Here is a 17,154-nt window from a genome sequence, read left to right on the forward strand (position 1 = left end):
CTCCCCTTCATTCCTGTCACACTGTGAATCCGTGTCGGCGATTCACAGTGTGAGCGAGTAGTGAAATGAAGGGGAAGCAGTTCTCGTACGAGTGCTGCGGCCCCTTCAAAACAGCTGATTGGCGGGTCCCGGGAGACACATCAGCTATTGATGGCCTATCCTGAGGATAGGCCATCAATGTTTAGGGACTGCACAACCCCTAAGCCTACGATGTAGCAGGCTTAGGGGGCCCATGAGACAGGATAACAGATTGTGTGATCCTGTCTGCTGGGCCCTGTATCTAAGCCAATCACATGGTAGGCTTAGATACATGGCCCATGTGTGATCCTGTCTGATTTGCCCTGTATATAAGCCAATCACATGGTAGGCTTAGATACATGGCCCATGTGTGATCCTGTCTTATGTGCCCTGTATCTAAGCCTACCACACTGTAGGTTTAGATACAGGGCCCCAGCACACAGTAATCTTATACTGTATAAGATTACTGTCTGCTGGACCCTGTATCTAAGCCTACGTTGTGGTAGGCTTAGATACAGGGTCCCACAGACAGTATCACACATGCGCCCTGTATCTAAGCCTAACACGTGTTACTAATCGTTTTTCTTGTGTGTGTCTTCTTACAGGTTCGGTCGTTGGACTACGTCGGATTCCAGGACTACTTCGATGACAACTTTTTTTTTTATTAGCAATAAAATGGTTAATGAGGGCTGTGTGGGTTTTTTTTTTATTTCAATAAAATATTTTTTCTATGTCTTTGTGGTTTTTTTTTAAACTATATTACTACCGCCTTAGTAATGGCCGCCGGCTGATTGACAGCATCCATTGCTAAGGCGCGGCTTAGTGTTAGCCGATGCAGAGGCTAACACTAACCCCCTTTATTACCCCGGTACTCACCGCCACCAGGGGTGCTGGGAAGAGCCGGGTACCATCCAGTACTCGACCATCTGTAGTGATGGTCGGCCACTGGGGCGGCCGCAGGCTGGTAGTATCAGGAGGGGAAAGGCCAAAAACAGTGGCCCTTCCTACCCTGGTGATGCTAGGCTGCTGCTGCTTTATTGTATCTGGCTGGTTATGAAAAATGGGGGGGACCCCACGTCATTTAAAAAAATAAAAATAAATAAATAATTGGAAAGAATGATGTGGGGTCCCCCCGAATTTTCATAACCAGCAAGATACAACACAGCAGCAGCAGGCAGCATTACAAGGGTGGGAAGGGCCACTGTTTTTGGCCTTCCCCAGCCTAATACTACCAACCTGCGGCCACCCCGGTGCCTGCCCGTCACTACAGATGGTCGGGTACTGGTTCGTACCCGGCTCTTCCCAGTACTCCTGGTGGTGGTGGGTACCGGGGTAATAATGGGGGTTAGTGTAGCCTCTGCACCTGCTAACATTAAGCCTCGCCTTAGTAATGGAGGTTGTCAATCAGCCAGCGGCCATTACTAAGGCGGTGATAATAAAGTTTAAAAAGATACAAGCACATAGAAAAAATATTTTATTGAAATAAAAAAACAACCCTCATTAACCATTTTATTGAGAATAAAAAAAACGCCGTCATTGAAGTCCTCGAATCCGAAGTCCAACAACCGAACCTGTAAAAAAAACACAAACACACAAAAATAATCAGTAACACATAAAGAAGCAAAATTATTATTCTTACCTTTCCTGGGTCCAGCGCTGGAAACACAATGTCAGCGAGCTGGGCCCTGTATCTAATCCAATCATGTGTGATACTGTCTGCTGAGCTGTGTATCTAATCCAATCATGTGTGATACTGTCTGCTGGGCCCTGTATCTAATCGTATCTTGTGTGATACTGTCTGCTGGGCCCTATATCTAATCCGATCATGTGTGATACTGCCTTCTGAGCCACTGTATCTAATCCTATCATGTGTGGTACTGTCTGCTGAGCCACTGTATCTAATCCTATCATGTGTGGTACTGTCTGCTGAGCCACTGTATCTAATCCTATCATGTGTGATACTGTCTGCTGGGCCACTGTATCTAATCCTATCATGTGTGATACTGCCTTCTGAGCCACTGTATCTAATCCTATCATGTGTGATACTGCTTTCTGAGCCACTGTATCTAATCCTATTATGTGTGATACTGTCTGCTGAGCCACTGTATCTAATCCTATCCATAGTTTATAGGGTCGTAGTGCTATAGATATGCTATGCTGTCTCATATACACACTTTTTTTTGGGCGGACACATATGTATTGGGGCCATTTCCCTGACATTTTAAGCCCTGAGGGTATGTTCACACGGCAGCATCTGTTACGGCTGAAATTACGGTGCTGTTTTCAGGAGAAAACAGCACCGTAATTTCAGCCGTAATGGCATGTGCAGGCGTCTTTCGCTGCGTCCATTACGGACGTAATTGGAGCTGTTTTTCTATGGAGTCCATGGAAAACGGCTCCATTTACATATGAAGAAGTGACAGGCACTTCTTTGACGCGGGCGTCTTTTTTACGCGCCGCCTTTTGACAGCGGCGCGTAAAAAAAATGACCGTCTGCACAGAACATCGTAAGACCCATTCAAATGAATGGGCAGATGTTTGCCAACGCTTTTGAGCCGCATTTTCGGACGTAATTCAATGCTAAAACGCCCGAATTACGTCCGTAAATAGGGTGTGTGAACCCAGCCTTAGTGACGCCCCCGGCTGCTAGTGCTGCATTGTTGGGTCACTTAGGAGACCCAGCGATGCAGCTGAAAGCTGCGGACCGTCGGCCATGAGAAGTTTGCGGGGGGGGGGGGGGCAGTAAGAATTTTTGCATCGGGGCCCGTGAGTCTTTAGCTACGCCCTTGGGCACGCGCTTATACTGCTGGTGATAGTCGGCACACGCTTATACTGCTGGTGATAGCCGGCACGCGCTTATACTGCTGGTGATAGCCGGCACGCGCTTATGCTGCTGGTGATAGCCGGCACGCGCTTATACTGCTGGTGATAGCCGGCACTCGCTTATACTGCTGGTGATAGCCGGCACACGCTTATACCGCTGGCGATAGCCGACATGCGCTTATACTGCTGGTGATAGCCGGCACGCGCTTATACCGCTGGTGATAGCCGGCACTCGCTTATACTGCTGGTGATAGCCGGCACACGCTTATACCGCTGGCGATAGCCGACACGCGCTTATACTGCTGGTAATAGCCGGCACGCACTTATACTGCTGGTAATAGCCGGCACGCACTTATACTGCTGGTGATAGCCGGCACGCGATTATACTGCTGGTAATAGCCGGCACGCACTTATACTGCTGGTAATAGCCGGCACGCACTTATACTGCTGGTAATAGCCGGCACGCACTTATACTGCTGGTAATAGCCGGCACGCACTTATACTGTTACTGTCACATTAGAATATTACTAATGGCTGCAGTAATGCAATGAACACAGTCCAAACGTTGGGGCCCTGTTGCCGCGGACGTTGGTGCGCTTTTCTGTAACCGTTGGTGCACTTAATTCCTCTCAAGAACAGTTCTCTCACTAAGTCCTCAATATCAGCACAATAAGTTCCAGCAATTTGTACTCACTACTTCTTACAGCAAAGATGATATTTCCCCGGGATCCAGCTCGGGGCCGCAGCGTTCAGACGCGTGGAAGACAATGGAGTGGCAGGCAAAATCCTCCAGTGCTGCAGAGCAGGGAACCTCCCTGGAATCAGGCTGTTTTGCAGAGGGGATGCTGCTGCAGCATTTCTTCCTCTCATACAGTGAGCTGCTGGGCTGTCAGGACTGTCTCTGGGTCTCTGTGCTGTGTGCCCCAGTGCAGGACTCTCTACTCTCTGCAATGCACTCACAGTCTCCCAATCTCCTGACTATGTGTCTCTCCCAAAAATGGCCACTGTCTCTCCTCCCTGCCCAGCCTTGTCCCACAAGCCCCTGCTCAGCCAATCAGTGCTCCCCTCTCCTGCTCCTCTCCTAGGCTGCAGGGGTATAGATAAGCAAGTGTTGCTGGGACATGTAGTCCACTGCACTTCAGAAGAAGAGGTGCTAATGTCTGTTGATGTGAGTCCCTGCTTGACATTAACTGCAGCATCCTCTATACACAATGCTTTCTCTGCAGGTGTTACATATATATTGGGGAATTTATCCAGGGAGCCTTTTATCTACAGGGATCATAAGGGTGTGGAAAAGTCATAGGTGTAATAATCTGCAGAATATATCAATAAGTATCTATCAGCAGGTAGAGAGGACAGAGCAACATTCTGCAGATCTCCAGAAAGGTCATTGGTGTAATAATCTGCAGAATATATCACTGTGTATCTGTCAGGAGGTAGAGGAGCAATGTTCTGCAGATCCCTAGAGAAGTCAGTTGTGTAATAATCTGCAGAATATATCACTATGTATCTATTAACAGGTAGGGAGGACAGAGCAATATTCTGCAGATCTCCAGAGAGGTCAGTGGTGTAATAATCTGCAGAATATATCACTATATATCTATTAACAGGTAGAGAGGACAGAGCAATGTTCTGCAGATCTCCAGAGAGGTCAGTGGTGTAATAATCTGCAGAATATATCACTATTTATCTGTCAGGAGGTAGAGGAGCAATGTTCTGCAGATCTCTAGAGAGGTCAGTGGTGTAATAATCCGCAGAATATATCACTATGTATCTGTCAGGAGGTAGAGGAGCAATGTTCTGCAGATCTCTAGAGAGGTCAGTGGTGTAATAATCTGCAGAATATATCACTGTGTATCTGTCAGGAGGTAGAGGAGCGATGTTCTGCAGATCTCCAGAGAGGTCAGTGGTGTAATAATCTGCAGAATATATCACTATATATCTGTCAGGAGGTAGAGGAGCAATGTTCTGCAGATCTCTAGAGAGGTCATTGGTGTAATAATCTGCAGAATATATCACTATGTATCTGTTAGGAGGTAGAGGAGCAATGTTCTGCAGATCTCTAGAGAGGTCAGTGGTATAATAATCTGCAGAATATATCACTGTGTATCTGTCAGGAGGTAGAGGAGCAATGTTCTGCAGATCTCTAGAGAGGTCAGTGGTGTCATAATCTGCAGAATATATCACTGTGTATCTGTCAGTAGGTAGAGAGGACAGAGCAAAGTTCTGCAGATCTCCAGAGAGGTCAGTGGTGTAATAATCTGCAGAATATATCACTATGTATCTGTCAGGAGGTAGAGGAGCAATGTTCTGCAGATCTCCAGAGATGTCAGTGGTTTAATAATCTGCAGAATATATCACTATGTATCTGTCAGGAGGTAGAGGAGCAATGTTCTGCAGATCTCCAGAGATGTCAGTGGTGTAATAATCTGCAGAATATATCACTATGTATCTGTCAGGAGGTAGAGAGGACAGAGCAATGTTCTGCAGATCTCCAGAGAGGTCAGTGGTGTAATAATCTGCAGAATATATCACTATGTATCTGTCAGGAGGTAGAGAGGACAGAGCAATGTTCTGCAGCTCTCCAGAGAGGTCAGTGGTGTAATAATCTGCAGAATATATCACTATGTATCTGTCAGGAGGTAGAGGAGCAATGTTCTGCAGATCTCCAGAGAGGTCAGTGGTGTAATAATCTGCAGATTACATCACTATGTATCTGGCAGGAGGTAGAGAGGAGAGAGGAATGTTCTGCAGATCTTTAGAGAGGTCAGTGGTGTAATAATCTGCAGAATATATCACTATTTATCTGTCAGGCGGTAGAGGAATAATGTTCTGCAGATCTCCAGAGAGGTCAGTGGTGTAATATTCTGCAGAATACATAACTATGTATCTGTCAGGAGGTAGAGGAGCAATGTTCTGCAGATTTCCAGAGAAGTCAGTGGTGTAATAATCTGCAGAATATATCACTATGTATCTGGCAGGAGGTAGAGAGGAGAGAGGAATGTTCTGCAGATCTTTAGAGAGATCAGTGGTGTAATAATCTGCAGAATATATCACTATATATCTGGCAGGAGGTAGAGAGGAGAGAGGAATGTTCTGCAGATTTCTAGAGAAGTCAGTGGTGTAATAATCTGCAGAATATATCACTATGTATCTGTCAGGAGGTAGAGGAGCAATGTTCTGCAGATCTCCGGAGGGGTCAGTGGTGTAATAATCTGCAGAATATATCAATATGTATCTGTCAGGAGGTAGAGGAGCAATGTTCTGCAGATCTCTAGAGAGGTCGGTGGTGTAATAATCTGCAGAATATATCACTATGTATCTGTCAACAGGTAGAGAGGACAGCGCAATGTTCTGCAGATGTCTAGGGAGGTCAGTGGTGCAATAATCTTCAGAACATATCACTATGTATCTATCAACAGGTAGAGAGGACAGAGCAATATTCTGCAGATCTCTAGAGAGGTCGGTGGTGTAATAATCTGCAGAATATATCACTATGTATCTTTCAACAGATAGAGAGGACAGCGCAATGTTCTGCAGATGTCTAGGGAGGTCAGTGGTGCAATAATCTTCAGAACATATCATTATGTATCTATCAACAGGTAGAGAGGACAGAGCAATGTTCAGCAGATCTCCAGAGAGGTCAGTGGTGTAATAATCTGCAGAATATATCACTATGTATTTGTTAGGAGGTAGAGGAGCAATGTTCTGCAGATCTCCAGAGAGGTCAGTGGTGTAATAATCTGCAGAATATATCACTATATATCTGTCAGGAGGTAGAGGAGCAATGTTCTGCAGATCTCTAGAGAGGTCAGTGGTGTAATAATCTGCAGAATATATCACTGTGTATCTGTCAGGAGGTAGAGGAGCAATGTTCTGCAGATCTCCAGAGAGGTCAGTGGTGTAATAATCTGCAGAATATATCACTATGTATCTGTCAGGAGGTAGAGGAGCAATGTTCTGCAGATCTCTAGAGAGGTCAGTGGTGTAATAATCCGCAGAATATATCACTATGTATCTGTCAGGAGGTAGAGGAGCAATGTTCTGCAGATCTCTAGAGAGGTCATTTGTGTAATAATCCGCTAAATATATCACTATGTATCTGTCAGGAGGTAGAGGAGCAATGTTCTGCAGATCTCCAGAGAGGTCAGTGGTGTAATAATCTGCAGAATATATCACTATATATCTGTCAGGAGGTAGAGGAGCAATGTTCTGCAGATCTCTAGAGAGGTCAGTGGTGTAATAATCTGCAGAATATATATCACTGTGTATCTGTCAGGAGGTAGAGGAGCAATGTTCTGCAGATCTCCAGAGAGGTCAGTGGTGTAATAATCTGCAGAATATATCACTATATATCTGTCAGGAGGTAGAGGAGCAATGTTCTGCAGATCTCTAGAGAGGTCATTGGTGTAATAATCTGCAGAATATATCACTATGTATCTGTCAGGAGGTAGAGAGGAGAGAGCAATGTTCTTCAGATCTCTAGAGAGGTCAGTGGTGTAATAATCTGCAGAATATATCACTATGTATCTATCAACAGGTAGAGAGGACAGAGCAATGTTCTGCAGATCTCCAGAGAGGTCAGTGGTGTAATCTGCAGAATATATCACTATGTATCTGTCAGGAGGTAGAGGAGCAATGTTCTGCAGATCTCCAGAGAGGTCAGTGGTGTAATAATCTGCCGAATATATCACTATGTATCTGTCAGTAGGTAGAGGAGCAATGTTCTGCAGATCTCCAGAGAGGTCAGTGGTGTAATAATCTGCAGAATATATCACTATATATCTGTCAGGAGGTAGAGAGGACAGAGCAATGTTCTGCAGATCTCCAGAGAGGTCAGTGGTGTAATAATCTGCAGAATATATCACTATGTATCTATCAACAGGTAGAGAGGACAGAGCAATGTTCTGCAGATCTCCAGAGAGGTCAGTGGTGTAATCTGCAGAATATATCACTATGTATCTGTCAGGAGGTAGAGGAGCAATGTTCTGAAGATCTCCAGAGAGGTCAGTGGTGTAATAATCTGCAGAATATATCACTATATATCTGTCAGGAGGTAGAGGAGCAATGTTCTGCAGATCTCTAGAGAGGTCAGTGGTGTAATAATCTGCAGAATATATCACTATGTATCTATCAACAGGTAGAGAGGACAGAGCAATGTTCTGCTGATCTCCAGAGAGGTCAGTGGTGTAATAATCTGCAGAATATATCACTATGTATCGATCAACAGGTAGAGAGGACATAGCAATGTTCTGCAGATCTCTAGAGAGGTCAGTGGTGTAATAATCTGCAGAATATATCACTATGTATCTGTCAGGAGGTAGGGGAGCAATGTTCTGCAGATCTCTAGAGAGGTTAGTGGTGTAATAATCTGCAGAATATATCACTATGTATCTGTCAGGAGGTAGAGGAGCAATGTTCTGCAGATCTCCAGAGAGGTCAGTGGTGTAATAATCTGCAGAATACATAACTATGTATCTGTCAGGAGGTAGAGAGGACAGAGCAATGTTCTGCAGCTCTCCACAGAGGTCAGTGGTGTAATAATCTGCAGAATACATCACTATGTGTGGTAACGCGGGTGGCGAGTCGCGGTGGGCGGGGCTCTCTGAGCTGAAGTTGGTTTTCGCTCCCTTTGGTCACGGTGGCGCTCTTTCTCTCTCTCTCGCCCCTCGGGCCGCAGAACCAGTGAAATAAGTGGTGCTTGTGGGATACACTGTTCTCTGTCCCCTGGGATGTTATGTGGTGTACCCCGAAAATAAGGATGTTCCAAGAGACAGGGTTCAATAAACTTTCACAGTAGTTTTACTGGGCACAATATGCTTGGTGGTTACTTTTGTTACAGAGGCAATGTCTTTAAGTAGTATAAACATATCACAGGGTATTGCAAATGGTGGTACCTGCTTCACCTCCCTGACTCTGTCTGTAATTCCTCCAAGTGTGCTCTGAGTTCTGCTCCTCTTTCTAACCTATACTGTGCTGGAAGGTGTGCTGCTGACTGTCCCAATCCAGTTGCACTATCACAGAGGACTGGTGTCCCTTGAGGATTCTAGGCTGTGTGCAAGCTCCTTGCTTTGCTCTAGGCACTCTCAGTAGTGTCCAAGCTCCTTGTCTGGCTTCTGTACCACATGCAACACACACTGACATGCACTCCTTTCACTTCCACATGGCTGCTGCTGATCCTCTCACAGAATTCCTCTCAGTTCCACATGGCTGCTGCAGCATCTCACTGAATACAACTTCAGACACTGACTTGTCTGCTCTCCTCTGCCTGCACGCTGCTGCACACTTCTCCACACTGCTGCACTCCTCTGCTCCACACTGCTGCACTCCTCTGCTCCACACTGCTGCACTCCTCTGCTCCACACTGCTGCACTCCTCTGCTCCACACTGCTGCACTCCTCTGCTGCACACTGCTGCAATCAGTGAGGTTCGTTCCTGTGTCCCAGCTAGCTACACCCCTCCCCTCTTTCTGGAGAATGCATCTTAAGGTGAAACAGCCCATTTATGTTTCTGCTGAGTCATATAGGGAAGTGAATTCAGTACCAACCATGATTACAGAAAAAAGCACATTAAAACCTGCATACTAAAGCAACAGTAGAATGACCGTAAATAAACAGAAATTTTCCTGGGTATCACAATAGCTCCAAGGACTTCTCCTAGTCTATGTGTTAATGTTTGTTTGTCAGTGGTGTCTGACGTGTTTGGGTTATAATTTATGGTTCGTGCATTATTGATTTATTATTGTTTTTGTTAATAAATAATATGGATATTATTTAATTATGGTTAATTGAGTTAACTAACTTTTATATTTATTTCTTAATAAAATGGCTGCTGTGGCCACTTTATCCAAACCCTCGGAGTCGAGTCTTCTTGAGAGAAAGGTGTGGGTTATGAATGGGAACAGATATATATATAGGTAAGTGTAATTTGCATACACATACATCACTCGACTTACCCCAAGTCATGCAAAATAAAGACACAAAACATTATAATTGGGTGTTAAATGGTCAAAACTTTTATTATATTATATGACCAAACCCAAAATGGCAAACCTCCGACTCACGAAGAGTCACCCTCCAGCACGCAGGAAAGGAAAAACCCCCTGTGGGGGAAACCTCTAGGGAAACCATGGCTGGAGGATTGCCCTTCCTCTGGGCTTAGAAGGTGCCAAAATAGAATTTGTAACAGAATTTGTACATTTTCTCAGATTTTCAAGGAAAGACAATACAATGAACGAACGACATAAAACACATAAATCGGCTGATCTGGTTGGCTAGGCGGATGTCTCTCTTCCTGGGCACCCATTAAAATGAATGGGCGATGCTCGGTTGAGACGGGTCCTCCAGAGGGGTCCTCCAGATGCCTCCTTGTAGCACCTGTCTCCGCTCTGGCTAATAGGGGGGGATCTCCTCCTGGAAAACCCCCCTCTATTACAGACAACCCGTATGAAGAGGATGGCATCACTATGATGAAGAAGTGGTCTGGGGTGAAGGGTTTCCCTGCTAGAACCTACAAATTACATCAGGTCGGCATTGGTGGGGAAGTTAAGCTCAAGGTCCTCAGTCCCATCCAATATGGCGCTGAATGTGGCAGTAAAACCTTCTAATGTGGAATCTTCTTTATGTCATAAACATTTGTGTTTATGACATCAGCACATTCATCATCATTACTACAGGAGTTTCTTACCACTGCCGCCTCGTTCATTGTGACATCACCCACAGTGGTCTGAAGTGTTAACCCTTTAATGACTGGCAGTGTACTTACCACAAAGGCCATAAAGCTGAATAGAACATATCAATGGCCATAAAGGAAAAGGGATAATGCAGGGAGCATCTCCGCACAAGAACAATCCATGACAAAGAGTACTCCAGGATAAGATAACTTATCTGCTTTCTCCAAAAACCAGCACCACACCTGTCCATAGGTTGTGTGTGGTATTACAGCTCATTACCATTCACTTCAATGGAGCAAACCTGCAATACCAAATACAACCTGTGGATAGGTGTGGTGCTGTTTTTGGAAGAAAGCAGCCATATTTTTCTAATCCTGCACAGCCCCTGTTAGAAATAGTTCAAAAAAAGGGGGAGAGAAGAAATTAAAAAAAGGGAAAAAGAGGAACTCTGAGGTAAAAGAAATCAAACTAGACTGAAAGGAGTCTGCTGGAGGTGCCAGATGGAAAGACATATTTCTGCCATGGGGACCAGATTAGTTGAAAAACTATGCAGTTCATCTTCGAATGCAGCGTCACAAAAACAAATTATTTTGTAAAAAAATGAAAAAGTGTTTTTATTGTGCAAAACTAGAAAAACTTTTACATACATGTTGGTTCAGGAGTCCTGGTGGTCCTCCATGGGCTTTACCCATGGAGTGTTTGGAGACATGTTGGAGCTGTGGGGGAATGGTAGGTACGCTTACTGACATCTGATGGGATTGTAGGCACATCGCACCATTTTGGTTGGCAATAAATGCTCTCTTTGAACATGCCCTCTCCGCTCCATTCTCTCCAGATCTATTTCTTTCCAGAAGAAGGTTCTCCTCCATTTATTCAGACTAGGTTGTGCCTAGACATTGGAAGTCTACAATTCCCCGGTACAAATCTAAATGTTTGGCCACATTCACTGATATTCAGAATCCAGCAACTCTGCCGATTGTTGAAGTAAAATCTCAGGCATTTTCTGAGTAGTTGACCGCTAACTCCCTCCACTCTGCTACCTCGCTGTAGTGCCCGACCATTCAAATTGTTTTCTTCTCTCTCTGTAATTGTCGTCTGTCTATTGCTTGTTGTTTTAACCTTTCTTATTGATAAAAGTACAGATTTGGTAAAGACGACGCTTACATTGTTTCCTAATTGTCTTTTGGTGAGCTGCATTTTTTTTACATTTTGTACTGCTTTATGGTTTTAATAAAGATTGAGCAGAGTTACTGCAGTTAAGCGGTGATAAATATTCTTCTACGTTGTCACGGCGCAGGATGTGGACCCACAGGGCCGTACCGCGTAGCGGGGTAGCAGCTGGACAACAAGGTACAAAACCATGTCTATAGTTCTGAACGGGTACCTGAGGCAATGTAGACAGTGGCAGGGACACGACTTGACTTTCACAGCAGGTGACGTCGCGGATGCAGCGGGAAGACATGACTTGACTTTCACAGCAGGTGACGATAGCACGGGATACAGGGTACAGGCAGCAGGAACGGGTAACACTGGGAACTGGAAAACACTGGGAGACCTTTAGCAAGACAAACTAGGGTATACAACAACGCTCAGGCAAGGAACCAGTGGGCAGTCCATTTTAAGTCCCATCATCAACAATCCCCAAAGGGTTTACTCTTTATGAGGATATACCAGCTACATGAAGACTGGAGGGGTGGAGATAGAAATAAACTATTACTCCAAAAAGAATCCATGTGGATATACACCCTGGGGACTTTATCCCCTAGGGGGCTAAATAATGAGATCAAATGTAACATGTTCCTCTGAAATGATTGGGCTTATGTATCTGTTATGGATTCTTCTTTCTCCGAGGTTCTTTTTCTTTCTTGGATCCCTGCTCAGGACGGTGGGGACTCGGTCGATGGTCATTTTTTGGCCCTTGACCTACTCCCTGCCGACCTGCCCGGTCCCCTTTTGCGATCATTACGTAGTATACTGTATCTCTTTCTTGGTTCTTTCCTGGACTTTGTATGGGTGGGTTCGATATCCGCTCGGGGGGCTGTTTACCAGCAGCTGAGTGGTCTTGCACTCACTCATCCTTATCCATACTATAGAAATAACCTTATTTCTATTCTGAAACTGTAAAGATGGAGATACACTCTTTACCTCCTCAGTTCTTCCCTATATTGAACTAATGACCTTATTCATACATTGAAATGGAGGGAATGAAAATGTTCACTCTTGAGCATATTCAATTGATGGATTTATACATATATGGAAATGGAGAGAAAAGAGATCCTCTTCCCTATAGCCGGCTCATAATGTGTATCTACCCCCTTCTTTTTTCAGATGTATTAACCATCTCAGGACACATCTCCATCTCTCACTTACAATATTATTCTTTGGATCTAGTTGATGTCTGACCAATTTGTGACACTCTGTTTAATATATATCTCTGTGAGCTATAAAGGAAACAGAATATCGCTACTCGCAATATGTTGGGATTTTTTTGTTTCTTTCTTTATTGCCTCTTTCTCATATTTTTTCTTTCCCTCCCCTTTTTTTTTTTGTTTTCTTTTTCTTATTTTTTCTTTTTCTTGTTTCTTTATTTCTTTATTTATCTTTTTATTATTTTTCAGGGAGAGTGATGCCTCTCTCTCCAGGATAATGACATTAGCATCTTAATTAAAGTCATTAATGAGGACCTAATTTTTGGTCGTATCTGCTTTTGGCAATCCTGGTAATATTTTCTAATGAAATTATTCTTTATTATGATTACCTTTCTAAAAATGGTTTAAGATGTATTGTACATTTGTTTAATCTGTACTTGCAGTTTATTCCCAATATTCTACTGCATGTAAACGATCGAGTTATTGAAATTGACAATGTATCTTTAAATGTCTGTGCTATATAAGCAGGTACTATCGTGAACATGATTTCCTGTCTCTGATGAAGTCCCAGCTGGGATGAAACGCGTAAGACGTATGCACGGTGGTGAGAGACGTCATCACACCGTTTTCCTCAGGCGTGGTTACCTGTAAACTCCATGCCTCAAACCACGCTTGGTTTGTTACCTACTACCTTGGCTGGTATCTCCTTATTCGGTCCCTGGACTTGAGATTCTTAACCTCTACTACTTATGAGGTATGGGACATAACATCTAGAGCAGGGTTCTCAAGCACGCGGCCCCTGGGGCTGTCATCTGCGGCCCGCGGGATACAGAGCCGCTAGTATCGGCTCTGCTCCGAGACTCTGGAATTCCCTGACATCGCTGTCCACATATGAACAGCGATGTCTGGGGCTTCCCCAGAGCCGGAGTCCCGAGCAGAGCGCTGGTGTCGGCTCTGCTCCGGGACTCTGTGGAATTCCCTGACATCGCTGTCCACATATGAACAGCCATGTCTGGGGCTTCCCCAGAGCCGGAGTCCCGAGCAGAGTGCTGGTGTCGGCTCTGCTCCGGGACTCTGTGGAATTCCCTGACATCGCTGTCCATATATGAACAGCGATGTCTGGGGCTTCCCCAGAGCCGGAGTCCCGGGCAGAGCGCTAGTATCTGCTCTGCTCCGGGACTCTGGGGAAGCCTCTGACATCGCTGTCCATACATCGACAATGATGTCAGGGGCTTCCCCAGAGCAGGAGTTCCAGTGATGTCAGGAGCACAGCTGGAGTCCCAGGAAGAGCCAACTAGCGCTCTGCCTGGGACTCCAGCTCTGGGCAAGCCCCTGACATCACTGGGGCAGCCTCTACAGAGGGCACTGGGGCAGCCTCTACAGAGGGCACTGGGGCAGCCTCTACAGAGGGCACTGGGGCAGCCTCTACAGAGGGCACTGTGGCAGCCTCTACAGAGGGCACTGTGGCAGCCTCTACAGAGGGCACTGTGGCAGCCTCTACAGAGGGCACTGTGGCAGCCTCTACAGAGGGCACTGTGGCAGCCTGTACAGAGGGCACTGTGGCAGCCTGTACAGAGGGCACTGTGGCAGCCTCTGCAGAGGGCACTGTGGCAGCCTCTACAGAGGGCACTGTGGCAGCCTCTACAGAGGGCACTGTGGCAGCCTCTACAGAGGGCACTGTGGCAGCCTCTACAGAGGGCACTGTGGCGTTATCTACAAGTGGGTGTGTGGCAGTATCTGAAGAGGACTCTGGCATTATCTAGGGGTGTGTTGCATTATCTACAGAGGGCACTGCGGCAGCCTCTACAGAGGGCACTGCGGCCTTATCTACAGAGGGCACTGCGGCCTTATCTACAGAGGGCACTGTGGCAGCCTCTACAGAGGGCACTGTGGCAGCCTCTACAGAGGGCACTGTGGCAGCCTCTACAGAGGGCACTGTGGCAGCCTCTACAGAGGGCACTGTGGCAGCCTGTACAGAGGGCACTGTGGCAGCCTGTACAGAGGGCACTGTGGCAGCCTCTGCAGAGGGCACTGTGGCAGCCTCTACAGAGGGCACTGTGGCAGCCTCTACAGAGGGCACTGTGGCAGCCTCTACAGAGGGCACTGTGGCAGCCTCTACAGAGGGCACTGTGGCGTTATCTACAAGTGGGTGTGTGGCAGTATCTGAAGAGGACTCTGGCATTATCTAGGGGTGTGTTGCATTATCTACAGAGGGCACTGCGGCAGCCTCTACAGAGGGCACTGCGGCCTTATCTACAGAGGGCACTGCGGCCTTATCTACAGAGGGCACTGCGGCCTTATCTACAGAGGGCACTGCGGCCATATCTACAGAGGGCACTGCGGCCTTATCTACAGAGGGCACTGCGGCCTTATCTACAGAGGGCACGACGGCCTTATCTACAGAGGGCACGGCGGCCTTATCTACAGAGGGCACTGCGGCCTTATCTACAGAGGGCACTGCGGCCTTATCTACAGAGGGCACTGCGGCCTTATCTACAGAGGGCACTGCGGCATTATCTACAGAGGGCACTGTGGCATTATCTACAGAGGGCACTGTGGCAGCCTCTACAGAGGGCACTGCGGCCTTATCTACAGAGGGCACTGCGGCCTTATCTACAGAGGGCACTGCGGCCTTATCTACAGAGGGCACTGTGGCAGCCTCTACAGAGGGCACTGCGGCCTTATCTACAGAGGGCACTGCGGCCTTATCTACAGAGGGCACTGCGGCCTTATCTACAGAGGGCACTGCGGCCTTATCTACAGAGGGCACTGCGGCCTTATCTACAGATGGCACTGCGGTCTTATCTACCGAGGGCACTGCGGCCTTATCTACCGAGGGCACTGCGGCCTTATATACCGAGGGCACTGCGGCCTTATCTACAGAGGGCACTGCGGCCTTATCTACCGAGGGCACTGCGTCCTTATCTACCGAGGGCACTGCGGCAGCATCTGGCACTGCGGCCTTATCTACCGAGGGCACTGCGGCCTTATATACCGAGGGCACTGCGGCCTTATCTACAGAGGGCACTGCGGCCTTATCTACCGAGGGCACTGCGTCCTTATCTACCGAGGGCACTGCGGCAGCATCTACCGAGGGCACTGCGGCAGCATCTACCGAGGGCACTGCGGCAGCATCCACAGAGGACACTGCGGCACTATCTAAAAAGGGGCTGCCCAATCTTGACATGTGTGCTAACAGCCGCCGGACTGCATTTAGCGACACTTAAACTGGAAAGCTGGATTGTTGAAATAAGCACGTGGAGAAATATCTAAAATTTTAAACCTAGCGCTATTATTATAGTAATGTAGTATTATTATTCTAGTAATGTAGTGTTATTATTCTAGTAATATAGTGTTATAGTCGTTCAAATAACTAATTGATTAACAATAATTTTGTATTGTATCAAATTTGAAAGTAATGCGGCCCGTCAACTTCCCATTTTTTCTATATGCGGCCCACTTACCCGGCCGAGTTTGAGACCCCTGATCTAGAGGATATCAATTGGCTGTTTCAAACTTGAAGCAAGAACTTTGCATGCACGCTACAACAGCCCTTAAATTCACCTGTACCCGGAAATTAACCCATCCTGTTACGGACAAGGAAGCAAGGGAGAAATCCACTCTGTGTATAATCAGGAATCCGCCTTCTAGAAGGAATCGAAGTGACCAAGAATACGATTCTAAGGTCAGATACATGTGGCTGTTAAGTTGCACTGAAACTTCAAGAATGATAAAGACCATCTATGGACTGATGTACACACAATAGATGAGTATGCGGAAAATCATTGTGGATCATTTATATTCTCTTTGCTCACTCTACTTTACCGTACTTATATTGGTTCCTGGATGTGCTTAACAATTTTGCCGTTCTGACAGGTTTGAATTGACTGTCCCTCCTAGGCTGTAACTTGTTATATGTACCTTGCCGAAATATCTTTTTGTATCTCATTTAGCATATTTATGCTTATATCGATATATACCCATAATTATCCCTGGCCAGGTCGTTTTTAAATTGTATTCTATTATTGTATATGAATTTTGTGGGAATTTGTTTGCTACTTTTCCCTTTTTTCTATGAATTAAACTAATTTTATATCACAATATCTATAGATATTTTTATTTTTTATATATCAATATCTGAATTCTCTTACCCAGATGAGTGCTTGTTTTGTCCTGGATAGTTTTTTGGTTCATTGTTTTTGGTTTAGTTACTAGGACGGCACCGTGTGGCCCCCCAACCACAATATTCTGGGATTCTGGATATTCTCTTCT

Source organism: Rhinoderma darwinii, assembly GCF_050947455.1.
Source record: "Rhinoderma darwinii isolate aRhiDar2 chromosome 9 unlocalized genomic scaffold, aRhiDar2.hap1 SUPER_9_unloc_1, whole genome shotgun sequence".
Classification (NCBI taxonomy): Eukaryota; Metazoa; Chordata; class Amphibia; order Anura; family Rhinodermatidae; genus Rhinoderma; species Rhinoderma darwinii.